Source organism: Bubalus bubalis, chromosome 12 (assembly GCF_019923935.1).
Source record: "Bubalus bubalis isolate 160015118507 breed Murrah chromosome 12, NDDB_SH_1, whole genome shotgun sequence".
Lineage (NCBI taxonomy): Eukaryota > Metazoa > Chordata > Mammalia > Artiodactyla > Bovidae > Bubalus > Bubalus bubalis.
The window spans coordinates 79,904,786-79,919,815 of record NC_059168.1 but is presented as its reverse complement, the minus strand read 5'-3'; positions in this window follow the sequence as shown (position 1 = coordinate 79,919,815).

The window sequence follows — 15,030 nt, the reverse complement described above, 5'->3', positions numbered from 1 at the left end:
GATGTGACACATTGTAAAACACCTTTAGAAATATTTTTAAAAATCAGTGAATGAGAAAACAAATCTATGATCATGAGGGGAGGACCAGAGGACTCCAATACCCAACTGTTAATAACCTGAACTGGGGAGCAGCCTGGGTGCTCCTTTTTAGAGAATACAGCTCATGTCAGTCAGACTTGTAGAAAGGAAACTTTATTTCATGTAGTATATGGGAAATATTTGGTTTTCAATCCATCTTAATTTCGTACAGAATGGCCTTCTAGGAAAAGCCCATAATTCAGTTGTGCTAAAACCAACTAATAGTGGACTCTGAATGGGAAATATAAGCCATACAGAATGTGTTACTATAAATCAAAATTCATTCTTCGTCTGAAGCCTACAGATTATAAATCAAGAATTAAGCTCAGGTCAGTAAATCCAAGCGAATGCACACAAAGCTGAGAGTTAGCACCACTGGAACAGAAGCTTGCAAGGTAAACCTGCATAAATCAAATCTCGAAATCAAAGGGGGAAACAATGATTTTTCTTGTCCTACAGAGTAAGAGAAATGAACTCTCTAAACCCCTCTATGCAGATAAAAGTTCTGGTTTTTATGTAGCTTGATATATTTATGTATGGAGGAAGCACAGCCTGAAATTAAGCAGGAAGAATGAAATATTGTAATGGCCATGCCAGAGGAGCCGCTCAGCCAGCACTTTCACAGTTGGGCCATTAGCAAGAATGTTTGAGAAAAGACCCCTTTAGCATTCAGCTGTGCTTTGCCAAGGGATGGCAGAGGGTGAAATGCTTTCAGAATCTGTCAAAGGGGTTAGTCAAAGCAGCTGCCCAGTGGTCGATAAAGTCTCCTGCAGCTTTGAGATGAAGCCACTATTCCTGACAGATTTTACCTTCCACATCCCAAGAGTGAATCTGAGTACTTGCCATGCTTTGCCTAGATCCATCCCCAAGTGGCTTCAGGACTCTAGAATCCCTAGGTTTTTATCCTTTGGAATATTAATGTCACCTTTATAACACACTTTCCCCTCATTTAAGAAAATGTCTTTAATTCACTGCCCTGTGTTTACACAACCACCTTATTAAGACAGCCAGACCCTCAAATCATTCTGGTTTATTGATTAAATATTAAAAACCACGTGCACAGAGAACTCTATTTTGTTTTGGTCAGATGGCACTGGTGTAGCCAACAATATAGCTTAGCTTATTTCCTTTATTTGGAATGGCATTTTCATGTAATGCACAGTAGGAAGCTTGGTTCCTCCCAATGTTTTCCAGGTTGCATTTACTTTCTGATTCTAAACTGATCTGTGCACAGAAAGTTTTCTAATTTAAAATAGAAAGCCTTGTGTAACAGCATTTGGCAGGACCTGTTCCACACAGAACATACCAGTGGATGCAGGGTGCATTGCACAACTATCCAAAGGAGAAAACTGAGTGTGTGTGCACCTCTTGTGTGCATAGATCCTTGCACATAACATGTAGGAATCTTTTGCAGTGCCTGAAAACCAACTGCAACTTGTTAATGATTCTTCTTTGATACGTGTCTTGTTTTGAGGCAAAATAGTCAAGTACTGTGGGAACTTTCCCCAAATGCCTGTGTTTAGACCCATTCCAGAGACTACCTAGAGTATATTAAGGAAATGTTTATTTTTAAATTCATTCATTTGTTCCACAAATATTCAGTGGATGCTTTCTAGTGTATACCAAGAGCTAGAGATACAGAAATGAATAACACAGACAAAAAGTTGAGCGCTAGATAAGCTTAATCTTCTCATTGAATCACTTTGGACTGAATGTCTCATTAATAACCCTCTGTTCTTCTACAAGTGTTAAATAGTTCTCACCCTGGTTCTTAGGGTAACTTTTCAACCCCAAAGCCAGAGTTATTTTGTTTAGTGCAATTTTGTCTTGGAGTTATACTAACCTGTAACTTCATATCATGGGCTGGGATAGACACTCTATAATTCAGAAAAAAAAAAAGAATTTAAATGGACAAATTCCATATACATTATGATAATAGCTATATATAAAGATAGTGTTAATTAGACAAGGGACTCCCAGGTGGCCTAGTGATAATCCATCTGCCAATGCAGGAGATGGGGGTTTGACCCCTGGGTTGGGAAGATTCCCCTGGAGGAGGAAATGGCCACCCACTCCAGTATTCTTGCCTGAAGAATCCCATGGACAGAAGAGCCTGGTGGGCTATAATCCATGGGGCCTCAAAAAGTTGGACATGACTGAGCTGCTGAGCATGCATGAATTAACTAGACAAAGTCTTGGGAATAAAAGGCAGAAAGAGAAAAGTCTTGTAGAGCAAGCAGCATCTGCATCACCTGGGGGCTCATTAAAAATACAAATTCTCAGGGCCCACCTCAGAACTATTGAGTTAGAAACTCTGGGGGTGAAGCCCAACCTCTGGGCTTAAACAAGCCTGCCAGGTAATTGGGATTCATCCTAGAGGCTGAAAACTGCTGGTGTAGAGGGACATTCAAGGTTCTTTTACTTGCAAACCTTTTATAGTATAGCTGTAGTGTAATTATTTTACAAAGCCTGCAGGATTCCAGAGATGTGAGAAACCCATCTGTTATTTAGGGTAGATCAACACAGGAAAAACTGAATTGGTGACTAAGCTGGCCATTTGAATACATTTTTGGTTCCAAATTTTTTTTTTTTCTGACTCAGAAATGCTTGATTCATGGAGTCACTGGTTAACCTTGGCCCAGGAGTCCAGACACAAATGTCCCTGTGTCTGTTCTGGGGCCAGTGAAGCTGATTGGGGTGCAAGTGATGAAATGTCTGCTTTCCTGCCCTCTTGTTGATGGAATCAGGGTGCATCGGAGAGGACCACTGAAAGAATCAATCAGCTAACTAGATTTTGTACAGCAAAATTTTGTACATTTTCCATGTCCTGGGCACTCGGCCTGGTGTGGTTAGAGGGTGGGGGGGAGGACAAGTTGCCTCTGACCCAGAAGCCAGAGGGAATTTCAGGCTTTCATTTGTGATCAAAAGCACCCATGATCACAGGCTTTATGCAGCTGAACCCATTCAAAGGACAGGAGTCTGGGGCCATCAGGAACAGGTTTGCAAAGCTTACCTGGCTGGGACAATGGATGGGTAGGAACAGACCGTGTGAATACTGTGTTGATAGAGGAGAATCTATGGCATGTTTGAGTGAGCATTCTGCCTGAATCGTTTAGTAGTGGAAAAGAAGGTTGGGATTGTTGTTGGAGCCAGATGGAAGTAGACCTTGGATGATATCCCATGGATCAGACAGAACCATTTTTCAGCAGGGGCGTGCTCAGAGGCAGATGGAAGTTTAAGATGTCGAGTTAAGAATAATGGTCTTTATTTTCCTCCTTTACTACATTAAGCTAATCTGGGCTTCCTAAAGCGGTCATGAGTCACTCAGGCTGTGAAATGGGTTCATTTGTCAGGAAAGGGGAAAAGGTGACAACAGCTAAGCAAACAGGGAACAGCAGGCACACCAGTCAGGACCTGGCCCCAGAGCGAGAATGCACATGTGTACTGCTTGGAGATGAAAAATCGTTTCCGTGGGCCGTCCATCAGCATCACTATCCACAGCGACGGCTCCCCATGGAGGACACGTTTCTACTCAAGGGAGAGGCTAGGCCTGGGGATGTGGTGGTGCCCAGGCTCCTTTGAACAGCCTCTAGTGACTGATGGCACCTGGCTCTGTGCCTCTCCAGGATGACTGTGCAGTGTGGCTGGGAGACGTGGAGGGCAGGAACCCTTGGGTCTCAGCCAGGAGAAAGTGCACGTGAAGACTCCAGGTCACAATGGAAATGCTTGCTGGCCTCCCTCCTTTCACTGTGAGCTCCTTGAAGGTAGAATCAGCTTCCTCATTTTGTTTTCTTTAGGGTCAACCCCAAGTCCATCGTATGCTGGGCTCTTAGTTAATGTTCGTTGAACAAATGTGTAAGTCTGTGAGTTGGCATTGGCACCTCACTCTAGTATTCTTGCTTGGAGAATCCCATGGGCAGAGGAGGCTGGCAGCTATACCCCATGGGCTCGCAAAGAGTCGGACATAACTGAGTAACTAACACTTTTGGAACTTTTCGGAAGTGTTGGCACAGAGAATTTTTTCCCCTTCTCTCTGTGTTTAAATCAGGAACTTTAAAAACCAGAAGTGTCCTCAGACACCATCCAGTCCAAACACTTCATGTGAATATGGGGAAACTGAGGCCCAGAGAGGTACTGTGGCCTGCATAAATTCTTAAAAAATTAGTAGAGATTATAAACTAGTATTACACGGCTTTTATCTTGTCTCCTATAACACATGGACTTCTGGAGGAATTTTTCAAATGGAAGATCCAATAAGAATTGACTCTTTCAAGCTACAAATAAGTAGATCTTCTAAGATCATTCTATTTAAAATAATACACACTTCCCTCCACTCCCTCTCAGTCCTCAAATTCCACCTCACAATTCAGCATTCCTTACCTTCCTTTCCTTACCTGCTCCACTCCATTTTTTCTCTGTAGCACTTATTACAATCTATTAGTCCAGATATTGTATGTGTTTATATGTTTTTTTGTCTTCCCTAGTCACCAAGAATGGGATCTCCATGAGGGTAGAAGCTTTGGACAATTTAATCAATTTTGTTTCTATGACATATAACGTGCCTGGGATAGAGTAGACTTTCAATACACATTTGCTGAATGAAAGAAGAAATTTAATTAATTTTCTAGAATGCAAACCACACCCTGAGAATCTTGCTCAATTAGGATTCGTTTCTTTACATGATGTAGTGATTATACCATGACACTGATTCCTAGAGAGGCAGGAGGTTCTGACCAAGAGTCCTCCAACTGCTGGTACTCAGGGTGGCACCAGGACTTGCGTCCAACCAGGCTGTATGCGATGGAGCAGAACAAGTATGGCACCGCACACTAATTCTGTTTGTATGCCTGTCTCTCCTGTTTAGCTGAGAGACCCATGTGGACTGCATTGCTTTCCTTGCTAAATCCCTAGCACGCAGTACAGGGCCTGGCAAACTCCACATCCGCCTGGGCCAATAGACTTTCTACAGTAATAGAAATGCTAATATAAGTGCTGACTGAAATGGTAGCCACTGGCCACTTGTGATTAACAAGCTCTTGAACTGTGACCAGTGCAACTTGTGAGATGAATTTTCTATTTTGTTTAATTTTCAGTAGTTTTAAGTGTGAACAGCCAGAGGTGACCAAAGGCTACTATTGAACAGAGGCTCTGGATTGTCAATGCACTTACTGGAAGAATAACTGCAACTGATTCAGTTGAAAAAGCCCATCATCTATAAGGTAAAAATCTCAGTAATTTGCAGCATATGAGTGAAAGACTTAAAATTAGTCAAATGTGGAAATTGTTGATTTTTTTAAATAATTGCTTTTGCCAGTTCTATATACTTGATGCCTTTCCTTCTGCCAGAGTCAATGAAGAGGAATCAAAAGGATTTTTATATTGTTCAGTGTTATACTATGAGGTGTTTCCCATGGCCTTATATATTTTTCTGGATGATGATTGTGAATATTGCATTCTAGAATGTACCATCACTTCTTTCGTCACTCAGTTGTATACTGTAGATGTACATGTTGCTTTCAGTGTTTTTGCTAATACAAATAAGAGTGTAATATGTACTCATTTATATAGATCTGGCGTACAACTTTATTTATGTCAGCTAAAATAATACAAGTGGAGCAAAGTCTTCAAAAATTTAGAAACATAGTTGTGATACTGTCCTCTATAACCTCCTTTGATTGAATTATCAAATGGGCTTATCATGGAGAATCCTTAATGGATGCCTTCTGTGGGCGTTGGCCCTTGGAAGCTATTGCAGGAAACTGTCTTACTACTGTCCCTTCAGGATAAATGTAACTCCTAAGGTTGCACTCAATATGCCAGCAAATTTGGAAAACTCAGCAGTGGTCACAGAACTGGAAAAGGTCAGTTTTCATTCCAATCGCAAAGAAAGGCAATGCCAAAGAATGCTCAAACTACCACACAGTTGCACTCATCTCACACGCTAGTACAGTAATGCTCAAAATTCTCCAAGCCAGGCTTCAGCAATATGTGAACCGTGAACTTCCTGATGTTCAAGCTGGTTTTAGAAAAGGCAAGGAACCAGAGATCAAATTGCCACCATCTGCTGGATCATGGAAAAAGCAAGAAAGTTCCAGAAAAACATCTATTTCTGCTTTATTGACTATGCCAAAGCCTTTGACTGTGTGGATCACAATAAACTGTGGAAAATTCTGAAAGAGATGGGAATACCAGACCACCTGACCTGCCTCTTGAGAAATCTGTATGCAGGTCAGGAAGCAACAGTTAGAACTGGACATGGAACAACAGACTGGTTCCAAATAGGAAAAGGAGTACATCAAGGCTGTATATTGTCACCCTGCTTATTTAACTTATATGCGGAGTACATCAGGAGAAATGCTGGACTGGAAGAAGCACAAGCTGGAATCAAGATTGCCGGGAGAAATATCAGTAACCTCAGATATGCAGATGATACCACCCTTATGGCAAAAAGTGAAGAAGAACTAAAAAGCCTCTTGATGAAAGTGAAAGTGGAGAGTGAAAAAGTTGGCTTAAAGCTCAACATTCAGAAAATGAAGATCATGGCATCCGGTCCCATCACTTCATGAGAAATAGATGGGGAAACAGTGGAAACAGTGGCAGACTTTATATTTTTGGGCTCCAAAATCACTGCAGATGGTGATTGCAGCCATGAAATTAAAAGATGCTTATTCCTTGGAAGGAAAGTTATGACCAACCTAGATAGCATATTCAAGAGCAGAGACATTACTTTGCCAACAAAGGTCCATCTAGTCAAGGTTATGGTTTTTCCTGTGGTCATGTATGGATGTGAGAGTTTGACTATGAAGAAGGCTGAGTGCCAAAGAATTGATGCTTTTGTTTGTTTGTTTTTTTAATTTAATTTAATTTTATTATTATTATTTTTTAATATTCTCATTTTTATTTTTGGATGAATTAATGAACACCTTTTAAATTCTTAATTTCACTTTCTTACATTGTAAATACTGACAGATATAATTTGCATAAACAAAGTTCTTTAGGTTCCTAACATATTTTACAAGCTAAAAGGAATACAGATATCAAAAATTTTGAGAAGCTCTGAACTAGATGGATGTTGTACATCCAATATTACCTTCTATTTCAGTGGCTATTTTTATTTTTTTTAATTTTATTTTATTTTTAAACTTTACAATATTGTATTAGTTTTGCCAAATATCGAAATGAATCTGCCACAGGTATACATGTGTTCCCCATCCTGAACCCTCCTCCCTCCTCCCTCCCCATATCCTCCCTCTGGGTCATCCCAGTGCACCAGCCCCAAGCATCCAGTATCGTGCATCGAACCTGGACTGGCGACTCGTTTCATACATGATATTATACATGTTTCAATGCCATTCTCCCAAATCTCCCCACCCTCTCCCTCTCCCACAGAGTCCATAAGACTGTTCTATACATCAGTGTCTCTTTTGCTGTCTTGTACACAGGGTTATTGTTACCATCTTTCTAAATTCCATATATATGCATTAGTATACTGTATTGGTGTTTTTCTTTCTGGCTTACTTCACTCTGTATTATAGGCTCCAGTTTCATCCACCTCATTAGAACTGATTCAGATGTATTCTTTTTAATGGCCGAGTAATATTCCACTGTGTATATGTACCACAGCTTGCTTATCCATTCATCTGCTGATGGACATCTAGGTTGCTTCCATGTCCTGGCTATTATAAACAGTGCTGTGATGAACATTGGGGTACACGTGTCTCTTTCCCTTCTGGTTTCCTCAGTGTGTATGCCCAGCAGTGGGATTGCTGGATCATAAGGCAGTTCTATTTCCAGTTTTTTAAGGAATCTCCACACTGTTCTCCATAATGGCTGTACTAGTTTGCATTCCCACCAACAGTGTAAGAGGGTTCCCTTTTCTCCACACCCTCTCCAGCATTTATTGCTTGTAGACTTTTGGATCGCAGCCATTCTGACTGGTGTGAAATGGTACCTCATAGTGGTTTTGATTTGCATTTCTCTGATAATGAGTGATGTTGAGCATCTTTTCATGTGTTTGTTAGCCATCTGTATGTCTTCTTTGGAGAAATGTCTATTTAGTTCTTTGGCCCATTTTTTGATTGGGTCATTTATTTTTCTGGATTTGAGCTGTAGGAGTTGCTTGTATATTTTTGAGATTAGTTGTTTGTCAGTTGCTTCATTTGCTATTATTTTTTCCCATTCTGAAGGCTGCCTTTTCACCTTGCTAATAGTTTCCTTTGATGTGCAGAAGCTTTTAAGGTTAATTAGGTCCCATTTGTTTATTTTTGCTTTTATTTCCAATATTCTGGGAGGTGGGTCATAGAGGATCCTGCTGTGATGTATGTCGGAGAGTGTTTTGCCTATGTTCTCCTCTATGAGTTTTATAGTTTCTGGTCTTACGTTGAGATCTTTAATCCATTTTGAATTTATTTTTGTGTGTGGTGTTAGAAAGTGTTCTAGTTTCATTCTTTTACAAGTGGTTGACCGGTTTTCCCAGCACCACTTGTTAAAGAGATTGTCTTTAATCCATTGTATATTCTTGCCTCCTTTGTCAAAGATAAGGTGTCCATAGGTGCGTGGATTTATCTCTGGGCTTTCTATTTTGTTCCATTGATCAATATTTCTGTCTTTGTGCCAGTACCATACTGTCTTGATAACTGTGGCTTTGTAATAGAGCCTGAAATCAGGTAGGTTGATTCCTCCAGTTCCGAATTGATGCTTTTGAACTGTGGTGTTGGAGAAGACTCTTGAGAGTCCCTTGGACTGCAAAGAGATCCAACCAGTCCATTCTGAAGGAGATCAGCCCTGGGATTTCTTTGGAAGGAATGATGCTAAAGCTGAAACTCCAGTACTTTGGCCACCTCATGCGAAGAGTTGACTCATTGGAAAAGACCCTGATGCTGGGAGGGATTGGGGGCAGGAGGAGAAGGGGATGACAGAGGATGAGATGGCTGGATGGCATCACTGACTGGATGGATGTGAGTGAGTGAACTCCGGGAATTGGTGATGGACAGGGAGGCCTGGTATGCTGCAATTCATGGGGTAGCAAAGAGTCGGACACGACTGAGTGACTGAACTGAACTGAAGGTTGCCCTAATCATAGGCAGCTATCAACATCAGAGAGAGCAGAAAGGGAGAGAAAACCCAGATTAAAGATTCCCAGGAGGTGACCTGAAAGTTGTTCCTATCACTTCTGCTTTCTTTTTGCTGACCTGATATCAGTCTGTGACCACAACTGACAATAGTGAAAATATTGATAGTTATCAAGTGTTGTGGATCATATGAGCTTAATATAATCATACCTGTTTGTTGGACCTCAGATCTGTCCATTTACCTGTATCTTTCCTGCCATTGACTTCTTTCTAGCTCCCATCATCTCTTTGCATTAGCGTAGCACCCTCTGATTGGTCCTTATTCTATCTTTTCCTCTTCTGATCTATCCTCTGCATATGTAGCCAGAATGATTCTTTAGAAATACAGATCTAATCACATCAGTTTTTGCTTAACATTTTAATGGTGAAACACTGACTTCAGAGAAAAGAAATTTCAAAACCTGAACACCTTCTAATGACATCTAAGGCCTTTCTTTTTGGCCCTACCCAGTTCTCCAGGCTTGTAATGCTCAAATATCTGGGGTGCAGCCATGTTGGCACATATTTGGTCTTTTAAGCATGGAAGAAATGGAGCTAAACACCAAGCCTTTGACAGCTAACTTCTCTGGGATATGAAGTGAGAAAACACATGTGTTTTCTATCACTCTAGCGAAGTTCAGCATTTGTCCTCTCTTCAAACAAATGTGGAAACTACCTGTTTGAGGTCTATGGTTTCCCCAGGCTTCCAAAAACCCAGTTCTTCACTCTGCGGGACTTCTTGGGATTTTAGAGATTATCTGTTGGGGGATATGTCCCATCAGAGTTTGCTCCTGAGACCAGACTGCTGAGCTGACCTGTCCTGTGATGTGTTCTCATAGAAAGTAGAGTTTCATGTATATTGATTTTTTTACTTGTAGGTATCTGGTATTATTTCAAACAAAAAAGTTTCTATAGAGCCAATGCTGAAGATATTTCTTACTGCTAGCTTAAGTGATTCTAGGCAAATAACGATTCCTCTCTGGGCCTCAGATTTCCCATCTGTAAAAAGAGGATGTTTAACTAGGATAATCTCAAAGGCCCATTTTGGCAATCGGGTGAGATTAATTCACTTGTTCACTACTTATTTGTGAGCCCCCCACTTTGTTTTCTGAAAAATTCTACGTGATGAGGATATTGTATTGAAAAAAGATAGAGCAAAAATCTTCTCTAATAAAGATTACATCCTAATTTAGAGTCTAGTGGTCAGACAGACATAAAGACAAATGATATAGAATGAATTAGACAGTGACAGCTGCCGTGTAGAGAACGATTAGAGGATGGTGTCATAAACATGAAAGTCTGTCTCTGAGATCAGGCAGAAAATGTTCCATGCAGAGAAACCCTGCTGAGACTGAGGTGTTTAATGAAATCAAAGAGATCTAGGAGGAGATGTCAGAGAAGGCAATGGCACCCTACTCCAGTACTCTTGCCTGGAAAATCCCATGAGCGGAGGAGCCTGGTGGGCTGCAGTCCATGGGGTCGCTATGAGTCAGACACAACTGAACGACTTCACTTTCACTTTTCACTTTGATGCATTGGAGAAGGAAATGGCAACCCACTCCAGTGTTCTTGCCTGGAGAATCCTAGGGACAGAGGAGCCTAGTGGGCTGCCGTCTATGGGGTCGCACAGAGTCGGACATGACTGAAGCGACTTAGCAGCAGCAGCAGCAGGAGGAGATGTAAGACTGAAAGTGGTCCTAGAGGAGGTAAAGAAGTTGGTCTGGGTCTAGCTTACGTAGCATTTTTACACCAGTTCAGTTCAGTGCAGTTCAGTCGCTCAGTCGTATCTGATTCTTTGCGGCCCCAAGGACTGCATATTTACACGAGGGTAAGAGATTTATCCTAAGTGCTATTGAGAAGTCCCTGAAGAACTTTAAGCTTGGGATAGAAAGATCTTTGTTTAAGTATTGAAATATCACTCTTGAAACTATATGGAGGGATTGGGAGTAGAAGATAAGGCTACATAGGAGGTTATGATGGTGTTCCAGGAGACAAATGATAGGGCTGTGGATTGGAATGGTAGTAGTGGATGGAGACAAGTGAACAAATATGAAACACGCTCATGGAGTGTTTGCAGAGAATGAGTATAAGGTCAAGGATATCAACTAGGTATGATGGGGTCATTTTCTGCAAGAGTAGAGACTGGGTTTAAGAGAATGAAATAGAGTTTTTGGAACATGTAAACTTTGAGATAACCATTATACCTATAAGTATAGATGTCAAGTAGGCAATTGAGAAAGGTCATTGCTGGAGATGTAACTTGGAAGCCATTGGCGAATGGGTAGTTTTGCAATAAACTGGATGAGATCATCTAGGGAGAGAGTTTAGACAGAGAAGAAAATAGATCCCTTAGCACTGGGGAACTCCTTGATTTAAAGATCTGGTGAAGAAGAGTAATCCAACTAAAGACACTGACAAATAGCAAAGATGAGGGAGGAGAAAAATTCAGAAAGTGGTTTCACCAAGCAAGAGAGAAGAGAGTTTCAAAACTGAGTTATTTGTTCTGAATGCTTGTGAGAAGTTAACTAAGACAAAACCTGGGAAGGAACTATTGGATTTGACAACATGGAGGTCATTGGAAACTTTGTTGAAAGCAGCCTCAGTGGAGGCAGGATCCCAATCAGAGGAGATTAAGTATAGAAAAGGAGGTGAAGGAGAAAGTGGAGGAAGCATTTAGCAAAACTATTGTGAGTTGGAGCAGAGACATAATGACTATAGAGGGATGAAAGACAGCTTGGATTTTTTGAAGATGGGAGAAATTTCAGCATGATTATAACATGATGGAAATCATGCTGTAGAGAAAGAGAAATGGATGGTGCAGGAGAAAGAGAATGATTACAGAAGAGGAATCTCAATTAGCCAAGTGGAGATGATATCCAGTCCACAAGTCAGGGTGTTGCCCTTGGACAAGATCAGGCACATTTCTTCCAAGGTGAGAGGAGGGAGATAGAGTATGGGCACTGATACAAGAAGATGGAAAGTTGTGGGTAGATGAATGAGTTCATCTCTGATAACTTTCATTTTTAAGTGAATCACAGGGCAGATCATCAACCCCATGGTGTGATTCAGTGAATCAAGGAGGAAAAGGAGGAGGGGAAAACCAAGATATGAGAGATAGAGTTGAGGAGAGCCCATCTGAAAGACACAGAAAAAGGAATTATCACCTCCTCTCATAATTTATTTATAAATTAGGATCTAAAAACCTGGCTCTACAAACCTGCCAAGTCATTTTCAAATATTATATGTAGCTCTCCCAACCATGATCCAAAAAGGCAGATGTTGCCTCTACTTTGCAGGCTCAGCCTGATTAAATAGCAAAATCTTTGAAGAGAAACTCTTTTCAAAGTCCTTGGTTTTTTGAAGCCTCAGTACCAAATGGGGAAACTGGCAAGGTAAGGGCTTTCAATTCCTGTATCAATTCACTTCGGCAGACATTTCTGACCACCTATTATATGTTAGATTCCTGACTTCCACAGTATAATGCACGTCCATACCGACCCTCCACCTGTTTCTAATCACTCTCCTTGAAGAATCAAGACTCTGGAAAGATAGCAGTGATGGCAGTTCAGTGCCTCTTTCCAGAGAGGGCAACTAAAGTAGGCAGAAACATGTGCTCTTATTGTAGTGAGCCCAGGGACTGGTGAATGCAGACTTGTGGGGATCAGAGAGGGCTCCCAGAGGAGAGACATCTAAGCTTTCAGTTCTGTCAATGCTTTTGCCTCACTAACATCCCCCTTTTCTCTGCAGCCCATATACAGAGACTAAGCATCAACCTTCATTGGTCTTCCCCACCAGCATCCCTTCCAACACTCCAGAGACTAACCTCCCTGAAAAGTTAACCCTGTCAGCATCCTCCAGTGGAACTCTGAACCCAAATCTCTTTAACATAGTATGATATTCAAGGTCCTCCATGCTTTTACCCCTTCTCACCTCTCTTTTCAATTTCCTTCATTTCCATGCCTCCTTTACTGCCCATTGCTACCCTCTACCCCCTTCTACATAATCCTAACCCCAATCAGAACTTCTTGTAATTTTTGCATCCCACCAAATGTTCTCTAGCTTTCAGCCATTCCCTCATATTGCTCTTCAACCTGGAAGGCCCTTTTTTTCACAAGAAGATATTACTGTCTTCTTTTGGTTCTTCAGGATTCCATTTAGATGTTACACTTTCCTTGGAAATTTCTGATATGATCGTCCCACCCCCACAACACACACCATCTCTTCTCTTCTGGACTGTAAAGTCTACAGAACTCATTGCTACTTCTGCCTAAACCTTAATACACTGTAGTGCAATCATTTGTGTGCCCATTTCCCTGCCTGTAATGCCAATTAGAGAGGTATTTTATTATTAACTACCCATAATGGTACCCAGCTTAAAGTAGGAGCTCCATGTGTACTTACAAAGAAATGAATAAGTGATTAAATAAATAAATGAATTAATGCTTACAGCTCTTCCAATTAGCTTTGTGTTCTTAGGTTCCATATCTTTGAATATGCTGTTCCACCTATTGCTCTTTTCCGTTCTCTATCTTCTGCCAAGTCCACTTGGCAAGCTCCTGTTCTTCCTGAGACCCAGAGAATTTGTGATGCACCAATACAAAGACTTCTTAGCAAAACAGATTTCTTAAAGCAAGCATCACTTTATTATAAACTAATTATGCCTGGATCCTTTGGTTTGGGATCCTTGGAGAAAGTAGGCTTTATTAAAGTGGTTTTGAAAACTGACTTTCAGTCCTTTTGAGCTACTGTTGCAGAAGTTTAGATGTGCATTCCAGAAGGTCAAGGATCTCTTAAGTGTCAGTACAATACTTCCCTTCCCCCACCAATCACTCCCTTGAGAATATTCTATTTTAAAAAGCATTTGTTTAAAAAAAAAAAAACCTACACTTCTGGACCAATTCATCTGCAATTTGCTATACTTCATAGGGCTCAAAGCCCCCGCGTGCCTAAACTACTAGGAAAGATTTCTGGACACGTTAATAAAAGTATCTTAATGAACAACAGCTGCAAAGAACATGTCTTTAAATAAATTGATTCCAAATTTTTCTGCATGTTTCTGTGATTTTGCTTTTAAAACGGGCACCACTGCCTTTAAACTCGGCTAGCTGAAAAACGTTGAAGGGAAAAGAAATCGTATATTGTTTCAAAAAAAAGTCATTGTCTTGCTTTTCTTCACCATTCTTTCTTTGAAGAGGTTAATGCGTGTTCACAGTGATTACCTCACTTCTGCTTGTAATAGCTTTCTGGAGCAAAGGAGGCAAGTTATACATCTTCCCCACTTCGAATGTGATACAGAAAGCTTACAGAGTTGTCCAAATTGAGGATTGGAATTAGAACCCAGATCTCTTGATTTTTGAGGACTATATGTTCAGACCTTGGGCTCAATTGTCTATTAAAACAAAACCAAGAATAGCCCTCTTGCCAGCAAAGAACATGTATGACGAGAATGTTTATACTGTACTCTTTTGAGGCTCTTTGAAATTTGTATCTAACATAGAAGAGTAGGATTTGGTTCAAAGCGTGTGTCTAGTTATAAAATGAAATGAGATCTAGCATTCTTCTTCCTCCAAAGAGTAAGACTTAACCAATTTAATTTAGACTAAAAAAAAACCACCTCTTTTCCATCCATAATTTATCATCTGAAATCATATTTAAACTATCAATTATATTTAAACATCATAAAGAATGAACTTGATTTACTAATCATCAGTAAATAAAGATGTGGCACTTAGAAGGAGATTGTGATAGATGCTTCCTTCTGGGGTTTTAATAGCACAGCAGATGGTCTTTTTTTTTCTTAGGCAGGCGGCTAGAAATCAAAATTTGGCTCTATAGTCGCATG